Source organism: Zalophus californianus, chromosome X (genome assembly GCF_009762305.2).
Source record: "Zalophus californianus isolate mZalCal1 chromosome X, mZalCal1.pri.v2, whole genome shotgun sequence".
Classification (NCBI taxonomy): Eukaryota; Metazoa; Chordata; class Mammalia; order Carnivora; family Otariidae; genus Zalophus; species Zalophus californianus.
This window is the reverse complement of record NC_045612.1, coordinates 3,274,877-3,300,765: the sequence shown is the minus strand read 5'-3', so window position 1 is coordinate 3,300,765 and position 25,889 is coordinate 3,274,877. Positions and strand designations below refer to the sequence as shown.

The 25,889-nt window shown below is 38.1% G+C and overlaps 1 protein-coding gene across 4 annotated transcripts in view; it reads right to left on the bottom strand.

The window, feature by feature from the left end:
* Positions 1 to 25,889, bottom strand: part of GABRA3 (gamma-aminobutyric acid type A receptor subunit alpha3) — a 390,132-nt gene that overhangs the window by 23,943 nt on the left and 340,300 nt on the right. The gene's annotated exons all lie outside the window — the stretch shown is intronic.

Sequence of the window (25,889 nt, the reverse complement as noted above, 5' to 3'; positions counted from 1 at the left end):
CCAATGAGATGATGTTTATAAAGCCCATAGCCCAATATATGGCACAGAGTAAACACTCAAGAAATAGTAGCTTCTATAATTAACATTACTCTTATTTCTACTGTTAACAATATTATCATAATTATATAATTAATTATAGTGGTATAATAATAAACACATTTTAAACGACATTATAATAATAATAATAATCTTATGACTGTTAACAATAGTATTCTAGCCTCAAATATCTACACTAGAAATTAGAAGTCCTGAGCTCTTCCACTTACTTGCTTTGTATCTTGGGTAATTTACTTCATTTCTTTGTGCCTCCATTCTCCCCATCTATGAATATTTCCTACAGTCTCTATACCTTAGAATTTTGACAAGGCAATTGCTGTATCCAAAGACATCTAGACTTCAGGAAAAGGGAGTATAGTCAGACCCTCTTTCTAAGTGTTGGCATGCTCAAGAGTATGGGGAATGTGGGTCTGGGTCAAGCAGGGCATGGAAAATAGTCCTAATGTGGTGAGACAGATTATATAGAAAAGCAAGCAGAGTGGTGGAGTTAAGCTGGCGGAGCAGTAGGGGGACCATGAAATTGCCTTGTCCTTCAAATACAACTAGACCAACATTCAACTACTTTAAACAATGAGGGAGATGATCTGAGGATTAAGGAAACAATCTACACAGTTGGAGGGAGAGAATGTGGCACATGTGAGACTTATCTTGACAAGCAAATCAAAGCACACCTTCATAAAGGTGCAAACATTCCCCACTACAAGGAAGAAGGAACTCTGTAGAGGAAGGACCAGTGGGAAAGAGCAGGCAAAACACAACAGCACACTGTACAGAACATACACCAGAAGCACTTCCTGAAGGTTTTGTTGTTGTTGTCACTGTCGCTGTTGTCGTTATTTCTGTTTTTGCTGGTTCTTTTTTTTTTTTCTATCCTCCTTTCTTTTCTGGACACAATGATTAGACAGAGAAATTCACCCCCTCCCCCAAAAAAAGAACAGGAGGTAATACTGCCAAAGATTTAATCAAAAGGGATATAAGTAATATGTCTTTAACTAGAATTTAAAATAATGATTATAAAGATAGTAGCTAGGCTTGGAAAATGCATAGAAGATACTAGAGAATCCCTTGTTATAGAAATAAAAGAACTAAAATCTAATGGGGTCAAAATTAAAAATGCTATTACTGAGATACAGTCATAAATTGAGGCTTTACAGCAAGGATAAATGAGGTAGAAGAGAGTGTCATAAATATAAAAGACAAAATGATGGAAAATAAAGAAGCTGAAAAGAAGAAAGACAACAACTGGATCATGAAGGGAGACTTTGAGAACTCAGCAATTCCATAAAGTGAAATAATATCCAGGTAATAAGAGTCCCAGAAGATGAAGAGCAGAAGAAAGGGACAGAAGTTTTATTTGAATAAATTATAGCTGAGAGCTTCCCTAGTCTGGGAGATGAAACAGACATTCAAGTCCAGAGGGCACAAAGAGCCCCCCTCAAAATCAATAAAAACATCCCACATATAATAAAACTTCCAAATTTCCAAAAAAAAAAAAAAAAGAGAGAGAGAGAAAATCCTGAAAGTAGCTTGGGATAAGAGATCCTTAACCTACAAGGGTAGACACATAAAGCTGACAGCAATCCTGTCCATAGAGACCTGGCAGGCCAGAAAGGACTGGCATGATATATTTGATGTGCTAAATGGGAAAAATATGCAGCCAAAATATTGTATCCAGCAAAACTGGCATTCAGAATATAAGAAGAGATAAAGAGTTTCCAGGACAAACAAAAACTAAAGGAATTAGTGAACACCAAACCAGCCCCAGAAGAAATATTAAAGGGGATCCTATCAGCGAAGAGAGAGCCCAAACATAAAGATCAGAAAGGAACAGAGACAATCTACAGGAACAGCGACCTTAAAGGTAATACAATGGCACTAATTTCATATCTTTCAATAATTATTCTGAATGTAAATGGACTAAATGCTCCAATCAAAAGATATAGGGTATCAAAATGGATTTTAAAAAAAAAGACCCATGGATATGCTGCTTACAAGAAATACATTTTAGACCCAAAGACACCACCAGATTGAAAGTGAAGGGGTGGAGAACAATTTATCATGCAAATGGACATCAGAAGAAAGCTGGAGTAGCCATCCTTATATCAGACAAACTAGATTTTAAACCAAAGATTGTAATAAGAGATGAGAAGAACATTATATCATAATAAAAGTGTCTATCCAACAAGATCAAACAATTGTAAATATTTATGCCCCTAACATGGGAGCAGACAAATATATAAACCAATTAATAACAAAATTAAAGAAACACATTGATAATAATACAATAATAGTAGGATACTTTAACACCCTACTGACATCAATGGACAGATCATCTAAACAGAAGATCAACAAGGAAACAAGGGCTTTGAATGACACACTGGACCAGAAAGACTTAAAAGATATAGTCAGAGCATTTCATCCCAAAGCAGCAGAATACACATTCTTCTCTAGTGCACATGGAACATTCTCCAGAATAGATCACATACTGGGTCACAAATCAGGTCTCAACCAGTACAAAAATGATTGAGATTATTCCATGCATATTTTCAGACCACAGTGCTTTAAAATGTGAAGTCAACTACAAGAAAAAATTTGGAAAGACCAAAAATACATGGAGGTTAGTGAACATCCTACCAAAGAATGAATGGGTCAGCCAGGAAATTAAAGAAGAATTTATTTATTTATTTTTAAATATTTTATTTACTTATTTGACAGAGAGCGAGCGAGCACAAGCAGCGGGAGTGGCAGGCAGAGGGAGAGGGAGAAGCGGGCTCCCTCAGAGCAGAGAGGCCAATGCTGGGCTCAATCCCAGGACCCTGGTATCAATCATGACCTGAGCCAAAGGCAGATGCTTAACTGACTGAGCAAACCAGGCACCGCAAGAAGAATTTTAAAAAACACATGGAAGCAAATGAAAATGAAAACATGACAGTTCAGAACCTTTGGGATGCAGCAAAGGCAGTCCTAAGAGGGACATATATAGCAATACAGGCCTTTCTCAAGAAACAATAAAAGTCTCAAATACACAACCTAGCCTTATAGCTAAAGGAGCTGGAAAAAGAACAGCAAATAAAGCCTAAATCCAGAAGGAAAAGGGAAATAATGAAGAACAGAGCAGAAATCAATGATATAGAAATAAAAAAAACAACAACAGTAGAACAGATCAACAAAACTAGGAGCTGGTTCTTTGAAAGAATTAATAGGATTGATAAACCCCTAGAAAGACTTATCAAAAAGAAAAGAGGAAGGACCCAAATTAATAAAATCATGAATGAAACAGGAGATCAAAATCAACATCAAAGAAATACAATTATAAGAGAATATTATGAAGAATTATATGTCAACAAATTAGACAATCGGGAAGAAATGGATGCATTCCTAGAAACATATAAACTACCAAAACTGAAACAGGAAGAAATAGAAAATCTGAACAGACCCATAACCAGCAAAGAAATTGAAACAGTAATCAAAGATCTCCCAAGAAACAAGAGTCCAGGGCTGGATGGCCTCCCAGCAGAATTCTACCAAACATTTAAAGAAGAACTAATACCTATTCTCTGAAACTGTTTCAAAAAATAGAAATGGAACAAAAACTTCCAAACTCATTCTATGAGGCCAGCATTACCTTGATCACAAAACCAGATAAGAACCCATCAAAAAGGAAAATTACAGACCAATATCCTTGATGAAGATGGATGCAAAAATTCTCACCAAGACACTAGCTAATAGGATCCAACAGTACATTAAGAGGATTATTCACCATGACTGAGTAGGATTTATTCCTGGACAGCAAGCATGATCCAACATCCACAAATCAATCAATGTGATACACCACATTAAAAAAAGAAAGGACAAGAATGATATGATCCTCTCAATAGATGCAGAAAAAACATTTGACAAAATACAGCATCCTTTCTTGATTAAAACTCTCCACAGTGTAGGGATAGAGGGAATATAACTCAATATCATCAAAGCCATATACAAAAAACCCACAGCAAATATCATCCTCAATGTGGAAAAACAGAGCTTTTCCCCTAAGGTCAGGAACATATAGGAATGTCCAATCTCACCACTGTTGTTCAACATGGTACTGGAAGTCCTAGCATGGGCAATCAGACCACAAAAAGAAATTAAAGACTTCCAAATCGGCAAAGTGAAGCTTTTGTTCTTCACAGGCAACATGATACTTTATGTAGAAAACCCAAGACTCCACCAAAAAACTTGCTAATACTGATATAGGACTTCGGCAAAGTTGCAGGATATAAAATCAATACACAGAAGTCAGTTGTATTTCTATACACTAACAATGAGGCAGAAGAAAGATAAATCAAGGAATCAATGCGATTTACAATTGCACCAAAAACTACAAGATACCTAGGAATAAACCTAACCAAGGAGGTAAAGGATCTGTACTCTGAAAACTATAGAACACTTATGAAAGAAATGGAGGAAGACAAAATGAAATGGGAAAATATTCCAAGCTAATGGATTGGAGCAAAAAATATTGTTAAAATGTCTATGCTACACAAAGCAATCTACACATTCAAAACAATCCCTATCAAATTACCATCAGCATTTTTCACAGAGCTGGATAATCCTAAAATTTGTGTGGACAGAAAAGACCCTAACTACCCAAAGCAATCTTGAAAAAGAAAAGCAAAGCTGGAGGCATCACAATTCCTGACTTCAAGCTGTATTACAAAGATGTAGTCATCAAGACAGTATGGTATTGGCACGAAAGCAGACATATAGATCAATGGAAGAGAATAGAGAACCCAGAAATGGGCCCTCAACTCTATGGTCAACTAATCTTTGACAAAGCAGGAAAGAATACCAAATGGAAAAGACAGTCTCTTCAACAAATTGTGTTGGGAAAGTTGGACAGCAACATATCTAAGAATGAAACTGGACCACCTTCTTACACAATATGCAAAAATAAACTCAAATGGATGAAAGACCTAAACATGAGACAGGAGTCCATCAAGATGCTAGAGGAGAGGCAGGCAGCAACCTCTTTGACCTCAGCCACAGCAACCTCTTACTAATACATCTATAAAACAAAGGGAAACAAAAGCAAAAATGAACTATTGGGACTTTGTGAGGATAAAAAAGCTTTTGCACATCAAAGGAAACAGTCAACAAGACTAAAAGTCAACCTATGGAATGGGAGAAGATATTTGCAAATGTCTTATCAGATAAAGGATTAGTATCCAAAATCTACAAAGAACTTATCAAACTCAACACCCCAAAAAACCCAAATAATCCAGTCAAGAAATGGGCAGAAGAAATGAACAGATATTTTCCAAAGAAGACATACAAATGGCCAACAGACAAATGAAAAAATGCTCAGCATCACTTGGCATCAGGGAAATACAAATCAAAACCACAAGATACTACCTCACACTGGTCAGAATGGCTAAAATTAACAACTCAAAACAACAAACGTTGGCAAGGATGTAGAGAAAGGGGAGCTCTCTTACACTGTTGGTGGGAATGCAACCTGGTGCAGCCACTCTGCAAAACAGTATGGAGGTTCCTCAAAAAGCTAAAAATAGAGCTACCCTACAACCCAGCAATTGCACTGCCAAGTATTTATCCAAAGGAAACAAACATAGTGATTCAAAGGGGCACATGCCCACTAAGGTTTATAGCAGCAATGTCCATAATAGCCAAAGCATGAAAAAACCCAGATGTCCATCGACAGATGAATGGATAAGGAAGAAGTGGTGCACACACACACACACACACACACACACACACACACACACACACACACAATGGAATATTACTCAGCTATCCAAACGAATGAAATCTTGTCATTTGTAATGACATGGAAGGAACTAGAGGGTATATGGCTAAGCAAGGTAAGTCAGCCAGAAAAAGAAAAATACCATATGATTTCACTCATATGTAGAATTTAAGAAACAAAACAGATGAACATAGAGGAAGGGAAGGGAAAATAAAAGAAGAGGAAAACAGAAAGGGAGGCAAACCACAAGAGACTCTTAAATATAGGAAACAAATTAATGGTTGCTGGAGGGGAGGTGGGTGGGAAGATGGGGTAACTGGGTGATGGGCATTAAGGAGGGTACTTGAGGGGGAGGAGCAAGATGGCAGAGGAGTAGGAGACCTAAATTTCATCTGGTCCCAGGAATTCATCTAGATAGGGATCAAACCATTCTGAACACCTACGAACTCAACAGGAGATGGAAGAAAAGAATAGCAGCAACTCTCTGAACAGAAAAGCGACCATGTTCTGGAAGGTAGGACATGCGGAGAAGTGAATCTGAGGTGATACTCGGGAAGATAGACGGCAGGGGGAGGGAGCCTCCGTCAGCTACTACTGGCAAGTGATAGAGCAGCAGAGCACAAAATCGGAACTTATAGAAGTCTGCTCCACTGAGGGATGTCGCTCCAGTGGCTAAGCAGGGGGTGGAACCCTCACTGGCACAGTATGGTCTCAGGACCCTCGGGGTCACAGAAAGACTGGGGGTGCCTGAGTGCAGCAGAGCTCCCAGGTATCAGAGCAGGGAAGCTGGCTGTAGAGACGGAGCTGAGGAGTGGGCTTTCAGCTCGGGGTTGCCATAAACTGACCTTTGGCATAGTCAGGCCACTGCTCTTTCAGCAGGGACCCAACAAGCAGCAGATCCGGGGAGACTCCCCTTCCTCCCCCAGGAGGAGTGGCACGGGAGTGCACCACGATAATCTGCTGGGTTTGGAGACTCCAAACAGGGTCGGGTACCAGAGAGAGAAATGCTTGGTAACAGGCTGTGTGAGTGCGGAGTGCAGCTGGAGACCTGGGAGACGGGAGGGACTGACTGCTTTTATCTGGGGGTGCACTGAGGAGTGGGGCCATGAGTTCTTGGTTCCTCTGGGGCAGAGACTGGGAGACCGCCATTTTCACTCTCATCCTCCAAAGCCGAACAGAAAGTTTGCAGGGAACAAAAGCTATGGAGAGCATACCCGAGCAGATTACTTAGGCAGCCCCAGCAAGGGTGGGGCAATTCTGCCTTGAGCAAAGACATTTGAGAACTACGGCAACAGGCGCCTCCCCCAGAAGATCAGCAAGAATAGCAAGCCAAGACCAAGTTTACTAATCAATGAGAATGGCAGAATGCCGGCACTAGGGAAATACAGCACATACAATTCATGGATTTATCGCATAATTCCTTAGTCTTTCAAAATTAATTGTTTTAATTTTCTTTTCTTTTTTTGAATTTTTCTTTTTCCCCTTTTCAACCAACATCTTATCAATCCCTTTTTAAAAATCTTTTTTTTTTTCATTTTTAGAGTCATATTCTATCCCTTCATAGTAGTTAAACTTATTTTTGGTATATATATAAGTTGTTCTCTCTTTAAATTTTTGGGATACAGTTTCTTCTAACAGACCAAAATATACCCTAAATCTCTAGTGTATGGCTTTGTTCTAGTCTCCTGCCTGATTACATTCTCTCCCTTCTTTAAAAAAAATTCTCTTCTTTCTTTTTTCAGCCAACTTCTTATCAATTCCTTTTATAAAATAATTTATAATTTTCATCTTTACAGTCATATTCCATCCTTTCATCGTATTTATCCTTATCTTTATACATATATAAGTTTTTCTTTCTTTAATATTTTGGGAGGCACTTTCTTCTAACAGACAAAAATATGCCCAAAATTTAGTGTGTGGCACTGATCTATGCACCAACCTAATCAAATTTGATCATATTCTGTTTTATATCTTTTTCTTTTTCCTTTCTTTCCTTTCTTTCCTCCTGGTTTCAGGTCTCTTCTGATCTGTTTAGTGTATACTTCTCTGGGGTCATTGTTACCCTATTAGCATTCTGTTCTCTCATTTATCTATTCTCCTCTGGACAAAATGACAAGATGGAAAAAATCAACTCAAAAAAAAAAAACAAAAACAAAAAAGAACAAGAGGCAGTACCGACTGCCAGGGACCTACTCAATACGGACATTAATAGGATGTCAGAACTAGAACTGAGAAAGATGATTTTAAAGATAATAGTTGTGCTTGAAAAAAGCATGGAAGATATTAGAGAAACACTTTCTGGAGAAATAAAGGACTAAAATCTAACCAAGTCAAAATCTAAAAGGCTATTAATGAGGTGCATTAAAAAGTGGAGGCTCTAACTGCTAGGATAAATGAGGCAGAAGAGGGAATTAGTGATACAGAAGACCAAATGATGGAAAATAAAGAAGCTGAGAAAAAGAGATAAACAACTACTGGATCATAAGGGCAGAATTCGAGAGAGAAGTGATACCATAAAACGAAACAATATTGGAATAATTGGGAACCCTGAAGAAGAGGAAAGAGAGAGAGGGGCAGAAGGTATATTGCATCAAATTATAGCAGAGAATTTCCCTAATTTGGGGAAGGAAACAGGCATCAAAATCCAGGAGGCACAGAGAACCCCTCTCAAAATCAATAAAAATAGGTCAAAACCTCAACATCTAAGAGTAAAATGTACAAGTCTCAGAGACAAAGAGAAAATCCTGAAAGCAGCTCTGGACAAGAGATCTGTAACCTACAACGGTAGAAACATTAGATTGGCAACAGACCTATCCACAGAGACCTGGCAGGCCAGAAAGGACTGGCATGATATATTCACAGCACTAAATGAGAAAAATATGCAGCCAAGAATACTATATCCAGCTAGGCTGTCATTGAAAATAGAAGGAGAGATCAAAAGCTTCCAGTACAAACAAAAACTAAAGGAATTTACAACACAAAGGCAGCCCTCCAAGAAATATTGTAAGGGGTCCTCTAAGCAAAGAGAGAACCGAAAAGTAACATAGACCAGAAAGGAACACAGACAACATTCAGTAACAGTCACCTTACAGGAAATACAATGGCACTGAATTCATATCTTTCAATAGTTACTCTGAATGTAAATGGGCTAAATGCCCCAATCAAAAGACACAGGGTATCAGATTGGATAAAAAACCAAGACCCATTGATATACTGTCTGCAAGAGACTCATTTTAGACACAAAGAACACTGTCAGGTTGAAAGTGACGGGGTAGAAAACAATTTACCATGCTAATGGACACCAAAAGAAAGCTGGGGTGGCAATCCTTCTATCAGACAAATTAGATTTTAAACCAAAGACTATAATAAGAGAGGAAAAAGGACACTATATCACACTTAAAGGGTCTATCCAACAAAAAGATCTAACAGTTGTAAATACCTATGCCTCTAACATGGGAGCAGGCAATTATATACGCCAATTAATTAAAAAAAGCAAGGAAAAACATCGAAAACACTACAGTAATTGTGGGGGACTTTAACACCCCCCTCACTGAAATGGACAGATCATCTAAGTAAAAGATCAATAAGGAAATAAAGACTTTAAATGACACACTGGACCAAATGGACTTTGCAGATATATTCAGAACATTCCATCCCAAAGCCACAGAATACAGATTCTTCTCTAGTGCCCATGGAACATTCTCCAGAATAGATCACATCCTAGGTCACAAATCAGGTCTCAACTGGTACCAAAAGACTGGGATCATTCCCTGCATATTTTTGGACCACAATGCTTTGAAACTAGAACTCAATCACAAGAGGAAAGTCAGAAAGAACTCAAATACATGGAGGCCAAAGAGGATCCTACTAAAGAATGAATGGGTCAACCAGGAAATTAAAGAAGAATTAAAAAAATTCATGGAAACCAATGAAAATGAAAACACAACTGTTCAAAACCTTTGGGATGCAGCAAAGGCAGTCCTAAGAGGAAAGTATACAGCAATACAAGCTTTCCTCAAGAAAAAAGGAAGGTCTCAAATACAAAACCTAACCCTACACCTAAAGAAGCTGGAGAAAGAAGAGCAAATAGAGCCTAAACCCAGCAGAAGAAGAGAAATAATGAAGATCAGAACAGAAATCAATGAAATAGAAACCAAAAGAACAGTAGAACAGATCAACAGAACTAGGAGCTGGTGCTTTGAAAGAATTAATAAGATTCATAAACCCCTGACCAGGCTTATCAAAAAGAAAAGAGAAAGGACCCAAATAAATGAAATCATGAATGAAAGAGGAGAGATCACAACCAACACCAAAGAAATACAATCAATTATAAGAACATATTATGAGCAATTATATGCCAGCAAATTAGATAATTTGGAAGAAATGGATGCATTCCTAGAGATGTATCAACTACCAAAACTGAACCAGGAAGAAATAGAAAACCTGAGGAGACCTATAACCACTAAGGAAATTAAAGCAGTCATCAAAAATCTCCCAACAAACAAAAGCCCAGGGCCAGATGGCTTCCCAGGGAAATTCTACCAAACATTTAAAGAAGAAATCATACCTAATTTCTGAAACTGTTCCAAGAAATAGAAATGGAAGGAAAACTTCCAGAGTCGTTTTATGAGGCCACCATTACCTTGATCCCCAAACCAGACAAAGACCCCATCAAAAAGGAGAATTACAGAACAATATCCTGATGAACATGGATGCAAAAATTCTCACCAAAATACTAGCCAATGGGATCCAACAGTACATTAAAAGGATTATTCACAACCAAGTGGGATTTATCCCTGAGCTGCAAGGTTGGTTCAACATCCACAAATCAATCAATGTGATACAATGCATTAATAAAAGAACAAGAACCATATGATCCTCTCAATAGATGCAGACAAAGCATTAGACAAAGTATAGCATCCTTTCTTGATCAAAACTCTTCAAAGTATAGGGATACAGGGTACATACCTCAATATCATAAAAACCATCTATGAAAAACCCACAGCGAATATCAGTCTCAATGGGGAAAAACTGAGAGCTTTCCCCCTAAGGTCATGAACACGGCAGGGATGTCCACTATCACCATGACTAGTCAACATACTATTACAAGGCCTAGCCATAGCAATCAGACAACAAAAATAAATAAAAGTCATCTGAATCATCAAAGAAGTCAAACTCTCACTCTTTGCAGATGATATGATACTTTATGTGGAAAACCCAAAAGACTCCACCCCAAAACTCCCAGAACTCATACAGAAATTCAGTAAAGTGGCAGGATATAAAACCAATGCACAGAAATCAGTGGCATTCCTATACACCAACAACAAGACAGAAGAAAGGGAAATTAAGGAGTCGATCCCATTTACAATTGCACCCAAAACCATAAGATATGTAGGAATAAATCTAACCAAAGAGGTAAAGGATCTGTACTCAGAAAAGTATAAAATACTCATGAAAGAAATTGAGGAAGACACAAATAAGTGGAAAAAAATTCCATGCTCATGGATTGGAAGAACAAATATTGTGAAGATGTCAATGCTACCTAGAGCAATTTACACATTTAATGCAATCCCTATCAAAATACCATCCACTTTTTTCAAACAAATGGAACAAATAATCCTAAAATTTGTATGGAACCAGAAAAGATCCCGAATAGCCAGAGGAATGTTGAAAAGGAAAAGCAAAGCTGGTGGCATCAGAATTCCGGACTTCAAGCTCTATTACAAAGCTATCATCATCAAGACAATATGGTACTGGCACAAAAACAGACACCTAGATCAATGGAACAGAATCGAGAGCCCACAAATGGGCTGTCAACTCTATGGTCAACTAATCTTTGACAAAGCAGGAAAGAATGTCCAACGGAAAAAAGACAGTCTCTTCAACAAATGGTATTGGGAAAATTGGACAGCCCCATGAAGAAGAATGAAACTGGACCATTTCCTTACAGCACACACAAAAATAGACTCAAAATGGATGAAAGACATAAATGTGAGACAGGAGTCCATCAAAATCCTAGAGGAGAACACAGGCAGCAACCTCTTCGACCTCAGCTGCAGCAACTTCTTCCTGGAAACATTGCCAAAGGCAAGGGAAGCAAGGGCAAAAATTAACTATTGGGACTTCATCAAGATAAAAAGTTTTTGCACCGCAGAGGAAATACTTAACAAAACCAAAAGACCAGTGACAGAATGAGAGAAGATATTTTCAAATGACATATCAGATAAAGGGCTAGTATCCAAAATCTATGAAGAACTTATCAAACTCAACACCCAAAGAACAAATAATCCAATCAAGAAATGGGCAGAAGACATGAACAGATATTTTTTCCAAAGAAGACATCCAAAAGGCCAACAGACACATGAGAAAGTGCTCAACATTGCTCGGCATCAGGGAAATCTAAATCAAAACCTCAATGAGATACCACCTCACACCAATCAGAATGGCTAAAATTAAGAAGTCAGGAAACGACAGATGTTGGCAGGGATGCGGAGAAAGGGGAACCTTCCTACACTGTTGGTGGGAATGCAAGCTGGTGCAGCCACTCGGAAAACATTACGGTGTTTCCTCAAAAAGTTGAAAACAGAACTACCATACAACCCAGCAATTGCACTACTGGGTATTTACCCCAAAGATAAAAATGTAGGGATCTGAAGGGGTACGTGCACCCCAATGTTTATCACAGCCATATCCACAATAGCCAAACTATGGGAAGAGCCAAGATGTCCATTGACAGATGAATGGATAAAGAAGATGTGGTATGTATACACACACACACACACACACACACACACACACACACACACACACAATGGAATATTATGCAGCCATCAAAAGGAATGAAATCTTGCCATTTGCAATGGCATGGATGGAACCGGAGGGTATTATGCTGAGCAAAATAAGTCAATCAGAGAAAGACATGTATCATATGACCTTACTGATATGAGGAATTCTTAATCTCAGGAAACAAACTGAGGGTTGCTGGAGTGGTGGGGGGTGTAAGGCATGGGGTGGCTGGGTGATAGGCATTGTGGAAGGTATGTGCTATGGTGAGTGCTGTGAATTGTGTAAGTCTGTTGAATCACAGACCTGCACCTCTGAAACAAATAATACATTATATGTTAAAAAAAGAAAAAGGAGATAGTACAGAGTAAAAAATGAAGGGGGGAAATCGGAGGAGGAGATGAACCATGGGAGACTATGGACTCTGAGAAACAAACTGAGGGTTCTAGAGGGGAGGGGGGTGGGAGGATGGGTTAGCCTGGTGATGGGTATTAAAGAGGGCACGTACTGAATGGAGCACTGGGTGTTATACGCGAACAATGAATCATGGAACCCTACATCAAAAACTAATGATGTAATGTATGGTGGTTAACATAACATAATAAAATTTTAAAAATGTAAAAAAAAAAAAGGGTACTTGAATTAATGAGCACTGGGTGTTGTATGCAACCGAAGAATCAGTGAAATCTACCTCTGAAACTAATAATACAGTATATGTTAATTAAATTCAATTTAAATACAAATATTGAAAAAAGAAAAGGAGAAAGGGCCTCTTAACTCTACCCAGAGAGTTAGCTGTGTGTGCTGTAGCCTCTTGGGTTTCTTTAATATCTTGGTCCCTCATATACCTTACTTATACATTTGCTATGTAAATGAAAATTCAGACTTGAAAAGTCAGTAGAATTTCAACAGAAAGATCCTAAGGAAGCACCTTTGTAGAAACTATAGAGTTATCAAAGCTGATTAGCAAATCAAATTTTAAGCCCTGTAAGGAATCAGCCACTTAGCAAGTACCTATTAACAAACTATCTGAATTTGTAGCCTGGGAAGTTTTGGGACTGAACCCAAGGCTCAGTAATCCTCTCAGGAGTGATTCATGGGAGAAACAAGCTACCTCATTTATGGTTATTAACAAATGCAACTGTCTATCCTGTCACAGTCATAACAGTGTGCCAGTGGATGAATGGAGAGAACTCTATAGCAACATAAGTGTTTTTATATCATAACTCAGTAGAATTTTTTTAGAATTCTACCTTCTAGAGCTTAATTAGAACATTCATCTTGGGGAGAAGGAAAGATGGTGGAGGAGTAGGGGAACCTATTTCAACTGGTCCCCGGAATTGAGCTGGATATCTACCAGACCACTCTGAGCACCCATGAAACCAGCCTGAGATGTAAGAAGATCTGGATCTCTACAAACAATATCGCAGGTGGTTGGTTTTGAGGTCCGAAGTGGGGAGACCTGATTCCACCGGCAGATATCGGAGGACAAACGGCAGCGGGAGGGAGCCTGTCCATGGGAATCCTACACTGCCGGTGAGTGACAGCCTTGCGCGCTGGGGACAGGGTACAGACTCGCAGACCAGTAGTGGCTGGAAAAGGACTTTAGGGCAGCCCCCAGGGCAGAAACCCAGAGCAGCGGGGTTGCGAGTGCGAACTGGGAGCAGCTGGCGGTTTTAGAAGCACAAGGGGCAGAGACGTGCCCCGACCTGGAGACAGGACTGGGGGCGCTGCAGAGGGGCACACAACACAGGCCGCTGCAGTTTATAGCAGCACAGACAGAAATGGAGACAGTGTGGCCTGGAGAGCTTAATGAAGACTAGACTCCGGTCTCTCTGCTCTGAGGCAGAGGGTTGGAAATGGTCTGTTCTGCTCTGACTCGCAGAAGAGATGTGGAAAGCCACCAGGGAAAGCCACCAGAGAACAAAAGCCCCCAAAACTGATTCCCGCTGAGCCCATCCCCCATCACAGGGGGGCAGGGCAACTCTGGCCAAACAGGGTTGCCTGAGTAACAGCACAGCAGGCCCCTCCCCCAGAAGACAGTCTGGGAAAACAAGAGGCCAGCAACCCAAAGGTCGCAAGAAAACAGGTGCATCTTGCTTGGGTTCTGGTCAATAATTTGGACTCTATACAGTCCCTCAACCACTCATCAACAGAATGACTAGGAGGAGGAACCCACAAAATAGAAAAGACTCAGAGATTATGACTTATGCTGCAGATTTACAAATGGATGCAGATATAACCAAGATGTTGGAGATGGAATTCAGGCTAGCAATTGTGAAGACAATGGCTAGAAGGGAGAAATCAATTAATGGCAACATAGAGTCTCTAAGGGCAGAAATGAAAGCTGAATTGGCAGAACTTAAAAATGCTTTCAATGAGATCCAATCCAATCTAGATAATCTAACAGCTAGGGTAAGTGAGGCAGAAGAACGAATAAGCAACCTGGAAGACAATACAATAGATAAAAAGGGAAAAGAGGAGGCCAGGGAAAAACAACTCAGAATCCATGAAAATAGAATCAGAGAAATAAGTGACACCATGAAGCATTCCAACGCCAGAATAATTGGAATCCTGGAGGGAGTGGAGAGAAAGAGAGGACTGGAAGATGTATTTGAGCAAATCATAGCTAAGAAATTCCCTAATCTGGGGAAAGAAACAAACATTCGCTTCCTAGAGGCAGAGAGGACCCCTCCCAAGATCAAGGAAAATAGGCCAACACCCCGGCATGTAATAGTAAAACTTGCAAATCTTAGAAGCAAGGAAACCATCTTAAGGGCAGTTAGGGGGAAGAGATTCCTTACGTACAGAAGGAGGAACATCAGAATAATGTCAGACCTATCCCCAGAGACCTGGCAAGCCAGAAAGGCCTGGCAAGACATATTCAGGGTACTAAATGAGAAGAACTTGCAGCCAAGAATACTTTATCTGGCAAGGCTGTCATTTAGAATGGATGGAGAGATGCAGAGCTTCCATGACTGGCAGAAACTGAAAGAATATGTGACCACTAAGCTGGCCCTGCCAGAAATATTAAGGGGTTCTATAAAAGGAGAAAGGAGAAAAACCCCAAGAGTGATATACAACAGAAATTTATAGGGACAATCTATAAAAACAATGTTTTCACAGGCAACATGATGACAATTAATTCATATCTTTCAATAATCACTCTCAATGTGAATGGCCTAAATGCTCCCATAAAATGGCACAGGGTTGCAGATTGGAAAAAAAGACAGGACCCATCCATATGCTGCCTACAAGAGACTCATTTTGAACCTAAAGATACATCCAGACTGAAAGTGAAGGGATAGAGATCCATCTTCCATGCCAGCGGACCTCAAAAGAAAGCTGGGGTAGCAATTCTTATATCAGACAAATTAGATTTTAATCTACAGTCTGTAATTAGAGACACAGAAGGACATTATATCATTCTTAAAGGGTCTATCCAATAAGAAGATCTAACAATTGTAAATATCTATGCCCCCAACATGGGAGCAGCCATCTACATAAGCCAACTGTTAACCAAAATAAAGAGTCATATTGATAATAATACGCTAATTGGAGGAGACCTCAATACTGCATTCTCAGCAATGGAGAGATCATCTAAGCAGAAAATCAACAAGGAAAGAAGAGCTTTGAATGATACATTGGACCAGATGGACCTCATAGATATTTGCAGAACATTCCACCCTAAAACAACAGAATACTCATTCTTCTTGAGCGCACATGGAACTTTCTCCAGAATAGACCACTTCCTGGGTCACAAATCAGGTCTCAACTGATACCAAAAGATTGGGATTATTCCCTGCATATTCTCAGACCACAGTGCTTTAAAACTGGAACTCAATCACAAGAAAAAATTGGCAGAAATTCAAACACTTGGAAGCTAAAGACCACTCTGCTCAAGAATGTTTGGGTCAACCAGGAAATCAAAGAAGAATTTAAACAATTCATAGAAATTAATGAGAATGAAAACACAGTGGTCCAAAACCTATGGGATACTGCAAAGGCGGTCCTAAGGGGGAAACACATAGCCATCCAAACCTCATTCAAAAAAATAGAAAAATCCTGAATTCATCAACTAACTCTACACCCAAAAGAACTAGAGAAAAAGCAACAAACGATGCCTAAGCCATGCATTAGAAGAGAAATAATTAAAATTAGAGCAGAAATTAATGAATTAGAAACCAGAAACACAGTAGATCAGATCAATGAAACTAGAAGTTGGTTCTCTGAAACAATTATTAAGATCGATAAACCACTGACCAGACTCATCCAAAAGAAAAGAGAAAGGACCCAAATTGATAAAATTATGAATGAAAGGGGAGAGATCACAACTAAGATCAAGGAAATAGGAATAATTATTAGAAATTATTATCAACAACTATACGCCAATAAACTGAGCAATCTGGATGAAATGGAGGCCTTCCTGGAAACCCATAAGCTGCCAAGACAAACAGGAAGAAATTGACAACCTGAATAGGCCAATAACCAGTAATGAGATTGAAGCAGTGATCAAAAACCTCACAAAAAACAAGAGTCCAGGGCCTGATGGATTCCCTGGGGAATTCTACCAAACATTCAAAGAAGAAATAATACATATTCTCCTGAAGCTGTTTCAAAAAATAGAAACAGAAGGAAAACTTATAGATTCATTCTATGAGACCAGCATTACCTTAATCTCCAAACCAGGCAAAGACGCCATCAAAAAGGAGAATTTCAGACCAATATCCCTGATGAATATGGATTTCAAAATCCTCAACAAAATCCTAGCTAACAGGATCCAACAATACATTAAAAAGATCATCCACCACGACCAAGTGGGATTTATCCCTGGAATGCAAGGGTGGTTCAACATTCGCAAATCAATCAATGTGACAGGACACATTAATAAGAGGAGGGAGAAGAACCATATGGTCCTCCCAATTGATGCAGAAAAAGCATATGACAAAATACAACATCCTTTCCTGATTAAAACTCTTCAGAGTATAGGGATAGAGGGAACATTCCTCAAGTTCATATAATCCATCTATGAAAATCCCACAGCAAATATCATTCTCAATGGGGAAAGTTGAGAGCCTTTCCCTTAAGATCAGGAACACGTCAAGGATGCCCACTCTTGCCACTATTGTTCAACATAGTACTAGAAGTCCTAGCAACAGCAATCAGAACATAAAGAAATAAAAGGTATTCAAATTGACAAAGAAGAAGTCAAACTCTTGCTTTTCGCAGATGACATGATACTTTATATGGAAACCCAAAAAACTCCACCCCCAAATTACTAGAACTCATACAGCAATTCAATAATGTGGCAGTTTACAAAATCAATTCACAAAAATCAGTTGCTTTCTTATATACTAACAACGCAACTGTAGAAAGAGAAATTAGACAAATGATTCCATTTACAATAGCACCAAAAACAATAAGATACCTCGGAATAAACCTAACCAAAGAGGTAAAGGATCCATATACTCTAGGAGCTACAGAACACTCATGAAAGAAATTGAAGACACAAAAAGATGGAAAAATATTCCATGCTCATGGATCAGAAGAATAAAGACTGTTAAAATGTCTATGCTACCCAGAGCAATCTATACCTTCAATGCCATCCCGATCAAAATTCCAATGACATTTTTCAAAGTGCTGGAACAAACAATCCTAATATTTGTATGGAATCAGAAAAGACCCTGAATTGCCAAGGAAATGTTGAAAAAGAAAAACAAAGCTGGGGGCATCATGTTGCCTGATTTCAGGCTATATTACAAAGCTGTGATCACCAAGACAGCATGGTACTGACACAACAACAGACATATAGAGCAATGGAACAGAATAGAGAACCCAGATATGGACCCTCAACTCTATGGTCAAATAATCTCTGATAAAGCAGGAAAAAACATGCAATGGAAAAAAGACAGTCTCTTCAATAAATGGTGCTGGGAAAATTGGACAGCCACATGCAGAAGAATGAAACTCGACCATTCTCTAACACCATTCACAAAGATAAACTCAAAGTGGATGAAAGACCTCAATGTGAGACAGGAATCCATCAAAATCCTAGAGGAGAACATAGGCAGTAACCTCTTTGACATCGCTCACAGCAACTTCTTTCAAGATACAGCTCCAAAAGCTAGTGAAACAAAAGCAAAAATGAACTTTTGGGACTTCACCAAGATAAAAAGCTTCTGCACAGCAAAGGAAAGAGTCAACGAAACAAAGAGGCAACCCACAGAATGGGAGAAGATATTTGCAAATGACACTACAGGTAAAGGGCTGGTATCCAAGATCTATAAAGAACTTCTCAATCTCAACACCCAAAAAACAATAATCAAGCAAAAAATGGGCAGAAGATATGAAAAGACACTTCTCTGAAGAAGACAAACAAATGACTAACAGACATATGAAAAAATGATCATCATTCGCCATTAGGGAAATTCAAATCAAAACCACATTGAGATACCACTTTACACCAGTTAGAGTGGCAAAAATGGACAGGGAAAGAAACAACAAATGTTGGAGAGGTTGTGGAGAAAGGGGAACCCTCTTACACTGTTGGTGGGAATGCAAGTGGGTACAGCCACTTTGGAAAACAGTGTGGAGGTTCCTCAAAAAATTAAAAATAGAGCTACCCTATGACCCAGCAATTGCACTCCTGGGTATTTACCCCAAAGACGGGCCATATACACCCCAATGTTCATAACAACAATGTCCGCAGTAGCCAAACTGCAGAAAGAGCCGAGATGCCCTTCAACAGATGAATGGATAAAGATGTGGTCCATATATACAAAGGAATATTACTCAGCCATCAGAAAGGATGAATACCCAACTTTTACATCAACATGGATGGGACTGGAGGAGATTATGCTAAGTGAAATAAATCAAGCAGAGAATGTCAATTATCATATGGTTTCACTTATTTGTGGAACATAAGGTTAGCATGGAGGACATCAGGAGAAGGAAGGGAAAAATGGGGGTGGGAATTGGAGGGAGAGAAGAACCTTGAGAGAATATGGACTCCGAGAAACAAACAGGGTTTTGGTGGGGGGATTGGTTAGCCCGGTGATGGGTATTAAGGAGGGCTCATATTGCATGGAGCACTGGGTGTAATTCGAAAACAATGGATCGTGGATCACATCAAAAACTAATGATGTATGGTGACTAACACAACATAATAAAATTCAAAAAAAATAAAGATACTCTTAATAAAAAAAAAAAAAGAAAAGAAAGAACAGTCATCTTGTGAATAGCTCTTAGCCAGTCATCTGGTAGGACCCTCAATCAAGAATATACACTTTATGAATTGACAATGAGGTTTGGCATTTTAAGAGATGCAGTCCTACCACCCAGTACTTTGTACTTTTTTTCAAGACTTTTTTAAGAAAGTATTTTGTGACTGCCCCAAACTCACTTCCTTTGAGCACTTCTAAAATTCTAAGGACACTTCTTTGATAACACATGTCTGTCTGTACTGCCAAAGCAGGAGCTGCTTGAGAATAGGGATCATGAGTAATCTGTCTCTATCCTCTCAACCCAGAATATAATACCTGGCATAGAGTAAGTCTCCAGTACATGTGTGATGAGTGAAACTTCTCTGCCCAGCCTGCAACCCATGTAACACTGCAATACATGTGTTCCCATCAAAGTGAAGAATGCACTTTTCTTAGAGTACCTATATTGTTATCATTATATTAGTTCTTATTCTTTTCTCCAACACAACTGTCTATTCTGTGCCATACAGAGTTAGGTCCTAGGGATACAAAAATCAAAACATTTCAGACCACAGCCTTCAAAATGAGCACTCATTTTCCCTAGGAGACAATTAGAATTAATCATACTTCATGTACCTGGTGAACTAAGGTGCCACCACAAAGGGAAAGCTTTTTGTTAATTCACTGTCAGTCAGGCTTAATCCTGTTCCAAAAAGTACATTACTGAATATGACCCAGTCACCCATTTCTTCTTACAACCCCTTTCTCCCAAACTCTCCAACTCTGCTGCTCTATGACCAGCAGATTCACATATATTCTCAACCTCTTCTTCAAATGAACATCTTTCGATCTTAACTAAAACCTGACACTCATACTGAGTGTACTAGTTTCTGTTCTCAAAACATGGTTGATCATTTAGAATCAAGAACTCAAGAGATAGAGGTACATATTTTCCTTGATCTCTAGTATTCCTCCGACAATTACACTACCATAGTCTTATGGTAATTTGTGCTTCTGTGAGATTTCTACCATCTGGTAATACCCCTCTTCACCCTTTCTAATAGGTATTGTCTATAGAATACTTCCATCAACCCAAAGATTCCTTTGTGACCATTCCATCCCCTCCTTGGTCCCAGGTAACCACTCCTCTGGTTTCTTTCAGTATGGTTAGATCTTTCTCCCCCTAGAGTTTCATACATATTATATAGTATGTACTCATTAGTGTTTGGCTTTCCTCACTCAGCATAGTATTCTTTAGGCTCATTCATGTTGTTGCATCTATCTCTAGTTTAATTGTGTTAATTTCAGAGTAGCATTGCACTGCATTGATAAAATTTTTTTTATCCATTCACCTATGAATGGACATCTGGACTGTTTCCAACGTTCAACTATCATGAATAAAGCTGCTGGGAAGATTTACATGTAAGTCTTTGTATGAGCATATATTTTCATTTTTCTTAGTAAACCTAGGGATGGAACTACATGATTATATTATAAGCATATGTTTAACTATAGGAGACTGCCAGTTTTCTATACCATTTAACATTCCCATTAGATGTATGAGTTTCAGTCAGCATGAACCTTTGACTTATGAAAATTAAATATTATTTGGTACCTTTACACATTTCCCTGACAATGAAAGTCCTTAGAACATTTTATCTCCATCTCAACTTATATACACTACATTATGGTCTAGTCTTTTACTCTAAATATATTGTATGCCCAATAAGCTACTGTTATTATTTTATACATTCAATAGTCATTTAACATGCCCCATATATTTATTATTTTCACTTTTAAAATGCATCTTAATCCTTCCTTCTGGGATAATTTTCCTTTTGCTTGAAGAACTCCCTTTAGTGAGGGTTTGATGAAAATGAATTTTAGTGGTTTTTTTTTTTTTTGTCTGAAAGGGTCTTTACTGTTTCTGTTGACATCAGGGTAGTCTATTTATTATTACTTTAAAGACAATGCATTTTTTTCTAGGATAATTTAAAGATTTTTCTCTTTGTTTTTTATTTGTTTGTTTCCAAAAATTTCACTGTAATGTATCTCTATCTTGTCTTTTAATTTATCCAAATTGGGTTCATAGAGCTTTTTGTAATTGTGCCTTTTTGTCCTTTATCAGGCTTGGACAGGAATCAGCCACTGTCTCTTCAAAAATTGCTTCTATAGCATTCTCTCAGTTTTCTTCTAGGATTCGAATTACTTCTGTGTTAGACCTTTTCAATAAATCATATATTGTTTCTCTTCTGCATTTTATACATTTTTGTCTTTCTGGGCCTCATTCTAACTATTTTCTTTCAGTTCATGGGTTTTCCCTTCAATTGTATCTAAACCACTGAGTCTTTATCTATATATTCAAGTTTTAGAATTTCCAGTGTGCTTGCTCTCTCATGTGCTCTTTTTCTCTACACAAATGCACTGTCTATATGATAGAATTATCATGTTAGTTTCACCTACTTAAACATGTTCATCATAGCAATATCTGGAGTTTTAGTAGGTCAGTATTTTTTAATTAGGTTATAAATTATATACAATAAAAATAGTTTGGTTGTACATTTCAAATTGCTTGGGCAAATGTACACAGTTGTATAACTACTACCTCAATGAAGATATAGAATATTCTACCAAACCAACAAGTGCCCAAGTGCCCTTGTACCCATTTTCAGTCAATCCATCACCCCAGAGGAAAGCACTGCTTTGGTTTCTAACACTGTAGCTTAGTTTTGCCTGTCTTAGAATTCCATATAAATGAAATCATATATTATGTACTATTTTGGGTCTGGCTTCTTAGTTTGACATTATTTTTGAGATTCACTTATACTGTTATGTGACTCAGAGTTGTCAATGCACTGTATGAATATCTGATTGAACATGCCACAATATAAATACCCATTCACTTGTTGATATACATCTGGATATTTTCCAATTTGGGATTTTATGAATAAAGTTATTATGACCATTCTTGTATAAGTCTTTTATATATGTATAAGCCTTTTATATATATTTTCATTTCACTTGGGTATGAAGTGAAATACCTAGATTTTTTGGATAAATGTATTAATTTTCTAAGAAATAGCCGAACTGTTTTTCCTAAGTGGTTGTACCATTTTAAATCCTCACCAGCAGTGTATGGGAATTCCAATTTCTCCTCAACCTCACAAATATTTGGAATTGTCAGTCTTTTTCATTTTAGCCATTCTAGTGTTTATAAAGTGATATCTCCATGTAGTTTTAATTTGTATTTTCCTGATATAAAATGATGCTAAATATCTTTTCATGTTCTTATGGGGCATTTACATATATTCTCAGTAAATGTCTATTCATGTATTTTTCCAATTTTTAAAGTTAGATTCTTTGTATTTTTATCATTGAATTTAAGGATCTCTTTATATTTTTCAAACAGATGCCTTGTTGATCTGTATATATATAAAATATATTCTTCCAGTCCATGGCTTGCTTTTTAATTCTCTTAATGTTATTCTTCGATGAGTGGTAATTTTTAATTTTGATTAGTCAAGTTTATTTTTTTATTCTTCACTTAATTTTTTGTATACTAAGAAATTTCCACCTTCCAAAGGTTACAAAGACATTGTCCTATATTTAGTTCTAAGAGTATGACATTTTTAGCTTCTATATTTAAGCCTATGATCAATCTCAAATTAATTCTCTGCGATGCCATCTCTGTCATAAATCAAGTTTTCATATATGTGGGTCTATTTTTATTTCTCTGTAGTGTTTTTCTTTCCCTTATGCCTATAACACACACTCTTAATTTCTATAGCTTTTTAATTATTTTTGACATCTTGTGGGGCAAGTCTCTTCACTTCGTTTTTTTTAAAAAGACTTATTTATTTATTTTAGAGCAAGAGAGCACACACAAGGTGGGGAGAGGGAGAGAATCTCCAGCAGACTCCCTCTTGAGTGTGGAGCCCAACACAGGGCTCGATCTCACGACCCTGAGCCAAAATCAAGAGTCAGACCCTTACCCGACTGAGCCACCCAGGCACCCCCACTTTGTTCTTATTTAGGAGGATATTGGCTATTCTTGGCTCTTTGTTCTTTTATAAAAATTCTGCAATCACTTTTTAAATTAACGTTTTATGTTGAAGGTTCTTATATCAATGCAGTAAGTATAACTATGAACTCTAAACTCAAGTGAGACCAAGTTTAAATTAAAAAATAAATTCTTAACAAATCCTATATTTTACACAGAACCCAGGCCAAAACAGACATTATTCCTTATTGTCTCCCTGCACTGATTACTGTAGTTTTTTAGTGCTCTTTCTAGGGCATAACCCTTCAATGGTATTGGATTTATGGGATGAATCCTTGTATTCATTTCCTATGGTTTATGTAAAAAATTACCACAAATTTAGTGACTTAAAACAACAGAAATATCTTTTCTTACACTTTTTGAAGGCCAGAAGTCTGGCAGTTTTATGGGCCCCTTCCTCTTCTTTCAAAGCCAACAGTATAACATCTTCAAATCTCTCCAGCTTCCTTCATCAGACTGCCTTTTGCTCTGTAGTCAAATATCTTTCTGCCTCCCTCTTATAAAGACACTCGTGATTATATTTAGGGCCCAACCAGATAATCCAGGATAATCTCTCCATCTCAAGATCCTTAATTTAGTGCACATCTGCAATGTCCGTTTTGCCATATAGGGTAACATTCACGGGTTCCAGAGATTAGGACATGGATATATTTGGGGGCCATTATTTAGTCTACCACAGCCCTAGTTCTTTCTTTTTTTTTTTTTTAAAGATTTTATTTATTTCTTTGACACACAGAGAGATAGAGAACACAAGCAGGGGGAGCAGCAGGCAGAGGGAGAGGGAGAAGCAGGCTTCCTGCAGAGCAGGGAGCCCGACGTGGGACTCGATCCCAGGACCCTGGGATCATGACCTGAGCTGAAGGCAGACGCTTAACGACTGAGCCACCCAGGCACCCCAGCCCTAGTTCTTTCTAATCCTAAACTTCACTCAGGCTCAAAGCCTTTCTTATGTAACCTTAAAACTCAAAATCTTATTTACCAAAACTAGTAGTCCATTTTCCACCTATAACAGTATCAGTTCATGTGATTAACACTCTAATTTTTAGTTCCCTCTTCCATTTGGGCCCCTGAGTATTTCCTTTAATTTATCAGCTCAGATATTTAAAAAGAATGTTTTCTATGTTTTATCTAGCTTTTCTAGGAGTTTGTAGAAGACTTTTCAGAGTATGTAGTTTGTTATATTTCTAAAAATTGTTGACTCATAGATTCTGTTCCCTCTACTTCACTAGAACTGTTCAAGATCACTAACAACCAAGCATATCACCATACTCAACAGTTTCTATCTGCATCTTACCTAAAAACACAGAATTTACACCAAATGATTATTCCCTACTTCTTGAAACATTCTCTTCTTGACTTCCATGATATCACACCCTTCTAGTTTTTGTGGGGTTTTTTTTCTTCTTTTCTTTTTTCCCTCTTTACAGGTTACTCTTGTTCTCTATGCTGTGGTCTCTTCTATCTGACCTAAAATGCTGCTGCTTCTTAAAAAAAATCATTTACTATTTAACTACACAGTATAGCTTCAGGATATTGGTAGGAAATATTGGCCTTCTGTGTGGGTACTCAGCATATCCATGTGTATGCCTCACAGACACCACTGCCATGGAGGCAGTTTAGTAGACTAAAAAGAGTATTTTTCTCCTAAAAATTTTTACAGTGGGGGAAACAGGCAGAAAATGTTCTATATGTTTTAAGTCTCCCAGGAAAAAATGTTAATGATGTACAAATCTCTTTTTAGACACCAGTGACTTTCTATTAAAGAAAATTTCCCCAATTGTAGGCACTATTGAAAAATCCTTCAAACTTTGTGTAGCCTTTACTGATAATTTGTACTTTCAAAAAAGCTAGAGGAGAAATAGCAATGCCAGATGCTTATACAAAAAAAAATGGATCATAAAAAGCCCCCAATCCACTTCTCTGTTGTCAACTTAGTTTCCCACTTGTCACCTTCTCCAGCTCTGCCCACTAATTTCCTCTTTTTCACTGAAGGCTCAGTCCCTCCCCAGTTCCTGAAGCAAACCTGACTGAGAGAGGA